The sequence below is a fragment of the Toxorhynchites rutilus genome, chromosome 3 (assembly GCF_029784135.1).
Source record: "Toxorhynchites rutilus septentrionalis strain SRP chromosome 3, ASM2978413v1, whole genome shotgun sequence".
Classification (NCBI taxonomy): domain Eukaryota; kingdom Metazoa; phylum Arthropoda; class Insecta; order Diptera; family Culicidae; genus Toxorhynchites; species Toxorhynchites rutilus.
The window spans coordinates 305,962,824-305,968,823 of record NC_073746.1 but is presented as its reverse complement, the minus strand read 5'-3'; positions in this window follow the sequence as shown (position 1 = coordinate 305,968,823).

The window sequence follows — 6,000 nt, the reverse complement described above, 5'->3', positions numbered from 1 at the left end:
AGAACACATTCGGTTCGGTGGACATCAAGACAACAGGCAGTTGCAGCGAATGGCGAGTGGCAAACGCAATCGCAAAACGGCATCAGGTAGCAGAAGAAAAAAGTTTGTTCTTTATACAAACTGCTTTGGTGGCAAATCCAGAACAAGGCGGCATCGAGGGCGTTTGAAATGGTTTTTTTCAAAACCACGAGTACTAAGTTTTCTAAATTGGAACCATTCCATAAAATAAGGCGCTTTTCAGGGCCATTAAACCTTCCAAAAAAGAGTTTAGGAAATACAGTTCAATGCTTTCTAAAACAATATCCAAAATAATAATAAAACACAAATTGATTTTTTCATAATTTGTTTGCCAGGATATGATGAGTATGTGAATTTGGCAGAATTGCTTCTAGATTGAAAGTACAGTAATTTACACTTATCTCGACATTTAGCTAATTGGACGGACCTGTAATTCGACATATTTAGTTGGACATTTTTGTAAACATAGAGTTCGGGGTCCAAATTATGACCCCACATTGAAAGTCGACACTGTACCACTGTCATCGCAAATGTTCAATTACAGGTTAAAATTACCTCCAATCCGATACTGAGTGGTGGTAATGCGACGTGCCATTGAATGTAATTTACTGTAAAATATGTCACAAGCTGGATGGGAAGAAATTTTCCAACTGTGAAAGCTGTGGCGAGTGGCAAATGCAATCGCTAAACAGAAAGGTTTAGCCGAACAAGATGGGGATATCGAGTGATAACAAAACAATAAACTCTTTAGATTGAATATAATTTTGTGATCCTGAAAAGGACCCTTTTTAGCCTGCATGTGAATCCAACGAGCGAACAAATCGTAATGAATGTATTTTTTTGCCATCGCTCCCTTGTAACGCTCATTCATTCGTCTCGTTGGACTCGCCCCTTTGGCTGAATCTGCCGATTTGTCTCTATCCTGTGAGTGTGTACTGCTAGAGTATAATACACGCGGACCCCAAAAAAATATCTTATTTTCTTTCAAACCGTAAACCCGTGTGGTTGTACGGCATCGGCATCGTGGACGTAACAAAGGAGGACAAGTTAAGGGAAAGGCAAAGTCTCACTCGAACCGTGCAGGTCTTCAGTTCCCTGTTGGTCGCATTTACTGATTGCTCCGCAAGGGTAACAAGGCCGAACGGATTGGTGCCGGAGCACCAGTATACCTAACAGCGATTATAGAGTTTCGGCCGTCGAAGTGCTCGAATTGGCTTGCAAAGCTGCTCACGACGATCGGAAAACCCGCATCAAGAACAGAGCAGCTTCGGTTCGGCGCTCATCAAGGCAACAATTAGTTTCAGCGAATGGCAAAGTTTTTCTCCGGCACGTCGCATTAAATGTAATTTACTGAACAATATGTCACAAGCTGGATGGGAAGAAATTTTCCAACTGTGAAAGCTGTGGCGAGTGGCAAACGCAATAGCTAAACAGGAAGGTTTAACCGAACAAGATGGGAATATCGAGTGATAACAAAAACACAACACCAAAGGTTCTTTTCAGAACCATCAACATATTCATAAAGAGTAAACAGTAAACTAATCAATTTTTCAGGTAGATAGGTAGGTATTCACGTAGGAGAAGAAAATAAAATAATATATTTAAAATATATATTTAACAAAAGCTGTCCCCTTTGTATAGTCCTACGTCACTCCGGTTATGTTCCCGACATTACCCACCCGTCTTTTTTTATTTACTTTTATCTCAGTTTATGCATTTCCTAAACGAAGCTTGATATCTAGTGAACCCGTTCACGTATCAATACGGTGCTCCTATTAGTAATAGATAACGGTACTCAGTATCAAACAAAGTAGTCACCCACATAAGACAACGCACAGTGCGTTGAATGCGTAGGAATGTGGGACAAATATCATGACAGCAGTATTCAGCCATTGAAACACATTGGTGTGATGGAAAAGATTGTTCATAAGTTTCTGAACTACTGTTTGCCTAAATGTCTCATGTTATTTGAATAATCGCATAAGTGTCTCAAGCGACACAATCTTTGTTTATCTAAAATGAAAAGTTCTGATCATTTCTTTTCAAGGAAAAATAATTCCGACCAGTGCGACACCCAAATTCAATACGACCGCAAAAGGTTAAAGAGCCGGAGGATCGGCGCGGTAAATGTGCAATACTAATTCGCCAGCATCAAATCCAACCAATTTATGAATGATTGATGAAGTCCACTTGTTGGCGAAGATTAATCAACTGGGGGATTGGTGTTGGTGACCGAACTCAGTTGGAAGCCACTGTAAATGAGGAGAGGTCCCCATAAGAGAGCTTTATCTGTTCCGAGACTTCTGGGTTTGTTTGCTGTCATTTGTTACGGTTTGGTCCCAGCTTTCATACTGGTGGTGACTAATTGAGAGCGGCTAGATTGCAGAGAAATAGAGATATAAACATTTTATGTGGATTTGAATGGATTCTCGAATTCGATTGGAAATGTTCTTTCGGGAGACTTTTTTTTGACGTAGAACTACGTCTTTCAGGAAGGGTGCCAAATCAGAAAACAGGTCACGTTTTTATGAAATAAAGTTAACGTTAATAACTATTTTCACTGTGAGTGAATTTTCATGATTTGCATACCAATCGAATCGGAAATTCTCTAAGATTTGTTTGATATGCTTTACATTACAATTCACTAATCTCTAAACGGTTTAAATTCATGAAAATTAGAAGAACTTCCTTCTTTCCCATACATTTGTTCTGCCGATTTGTGTGCTAACCCTACTCGTATTTCGAATGCTTATAACTCGAATATTCCTTAACAGATCGGAAAGATGTTTGCATCTATTGATAGGACATATTTCTACGCGTCTATCACAATTAATAAAATGTTATTTTTCATGAGATGAACAATTGAATAACTGAAAAATGGTCAAGCGTTATTTAAACGTCCTACTGACAAGTTTTGATTGGCCCGATTTACGGTTTACCCAACACAGACTTCAAAATCGATGTGCCTGTGAGAATCCGCTTTGCAAATATACATGCAAGTCGGGGGTATTTTTTTGGTGTTGAGTTCTTTTATACCCGGAAGATGTTTCCCTAAAACGTACTTTTGGACTGAGAAGCCTGGGAAAATCGTCATTTCAGATACTAGAAGTGAATGTACTTTCGCGGTTCGAGAACTACGTAAACATGAGATGTGCAATAATTTTAGAGGGAAATGCAAAATACAATGATCGTTTGACAATTCTTCCGTTCACATATTTTGGTAGTCCTAGACATCATATCAAACGTAAAAGGACGTTTATCAAAATTATTTGTAACGAAGAACATAATCTATTACAAAAATTTCGATGTATTCTAAAATAATATTCGAAGTAGCAAACAAGCGGTTGTAGTGGATACTGCGTAGTTCTACGTCGAAAATATGCGGTCGTGTGCTAGATACTACCCCTTATAATTTTTTTCATTCCACGAATAGAAGGTAAAACTTTCCCGTAAGCCAGTAATTGCACCATTAGTGAATTACAAAAAGTCAGCTCGAACGTTCACCAATTTTTACCATCGATTTATTTTCGGGGAACTTGCATGCATATATTTGTTCGATTTGGTTTTAATTGATCAAAAGGGATGTTCATATTGGTAACAAATGAAACACGGGTTGTTGAAAGGGTCGTGATTTACGCGAAGTAATATTCATACATTCATGTCGAGTTTCCAAATAGAAAGTGTGTCCTTTTTCCACATTGCCACCATTACCACAGTTGTGTGCAGGTGTATTTCATCCCCATCCAATACAACTCCGGTTCGTTTGAGATTATTCCAACAACGATGTTCCCTCAGGCCGACATTAAAATTTTAAGTATTCCGCTCGAGGATTATGTCTCCATTCCATTGAATGCCATTCGTGCAAGACAGAATGAGTTCATAAAATATGAAACGATTTGTAAGATACCACGTATTTCCGCTGTTGGAAAAAAAAACAATACTAAATTTTTTATGCATGTTCTTTTGTTGCTTCAGTGAGAGAGATAGAGAAGTGATGTGCAATTACCCTGAAGGAAGTCTCTTCACATATATATTATTTGCCCTGAAGAGTGTGTGGTTTATGGTTTTGATATACTTTTTTTACACAAAAGTACACAGTTACTATAATGAGTACCGTTTCGATTTTATTATCTTTGCAGATGAAATTAATTTTTAATTTTTATTCACTTTGTTAATATGCAGGTAGTATGAGCCCCAAGTTACTTATCAAAGAGAGGCATTCTATCTCCAGTGTAGTGTGAGAATTACGACGAACTTCCAACCTCTTTCCCTGCGTAGGTTTAAGCAAGATGAGTTATCTAAAAGATAATTTATTTTTCTCAGCATTGGAACCAGCTTAGCGGAAAAAAACGAACTGATTTTATTGACAGATATAAATTCGCATATAGTACTGCAATGTCAAAAATAACCCAAGCCGAAACCCGAAACCAGTCTTGTCCGCCTTGGAACCAATACGGATCCGACATTCCTTGCAGCCATTGGTCCACCAAAACCCGAGTCCAACTGCCAGCCTTGATTTGAATTGACATGGATTGACATGACATGATATCATTCATATCTGTGTTATGTGCGCAAAGCACAGACTTTTGTAGACTACTTTTATTTTTTTAAACTAATCCAAAATAAAAAAACAACAAAATATAAAAATGCTTCGTTTACCTGTTCGGTTGTTTGTACCCCGGGTAATGAAATGCAACAAATGTATGCAACTCGGTCACACGGCCGCCTATTGTTGCAATAAAAAACGTTGCGCAGATTGTGGAGAGAACCATGATGAGAATCCTAGCGCGAAAGAGCACAAGTGTCTTCATTGCGGCGGGACTCCTCATGATATTATTCAATGCCCGGTGTACAAACAACGAGGGGGAAAAATCAAGCGTTCCTTAAAGGAACGTTTCAAGCGAACTTATGCAGAAATGCTTAAGAGTTCCGTTCCAACGACTCAGGACAATCCCTACTCCATTCTGCAGAACGACGAGCCTGTTGCTGACGCTCCCAATGCAGGAAGTTCCGGTACATCGCAGGGTGCCATCAGGAAAAGAAAAATTACTTCTTTTCCTTCACTCCCCAGAAAGAAAACCGAAACTTCCCAAGTTGGAATGAAACCTCGTATCGAACGTGCTGAGAATAGACCGAAGCAAGTACCTCCTGGTTTAAGCGGTTCTTCTACGTACCAGGGGTCCTCAGCACTCCCCGGAGCAGAACCCAACACGTCTGTTCCTTTTTCGCGGTCGAGGCAACAGCCACAATCTGGCTTGCTTGCGCTTTCTGACCTGGTGGACAACATTTTAAATGCTTTAAATATAAATGACCCTCTTAAAAGCATAGTATTATGTTTGCTTCCGATTGTGAGAACATTTTTGAAAGAAAAATGTGGTTTTTTAGCAGCGTTCATTTCCCTCGATGTCTAATCCAGTGCAAGAGGTCAAGGATTTGATCACTGTAATACAGTGGAATTGCAGAAGCATCATCCCTAAACTAGATCAATTTACATTTTTAGTTCATAGTTCTAACTGTGATGTATTTTCCCTTTGTGAAACATGGCTTTCTTCAGCCGACGAACTGAATTTCAACGATTTCAACATTATTCGCCTCGATCGAAATGACTCGTTTGGTGGCGTACTATTGGGGATCAAAAAATGTCACTCCTTCTATAGAGTCACTCTCCCATCGATGACAGGCATTGAAGTTGTCGCTTGCCAGACACAAATCAATAGCAAAGACCTCTGCATTCCCTTGATATATATTCCTCCAAGAACTATGGTTGGCCGCCATCAGTTTTTTGATATCATCGAGGCATTGCCGGAGCCGCAGCTAATCTTAGGTGACTTCAACTCACATGGTACAGCATGGGGATCACTCTACGATGACAACCGTGCCACTTTGATTTATGATCTGTGCGACAACTTCAAATTGACAGTTTTGAATACTGGGGAAGCAACTAGAATAGCCAACCCTCCGGGCAAGTATGCTAGACATATC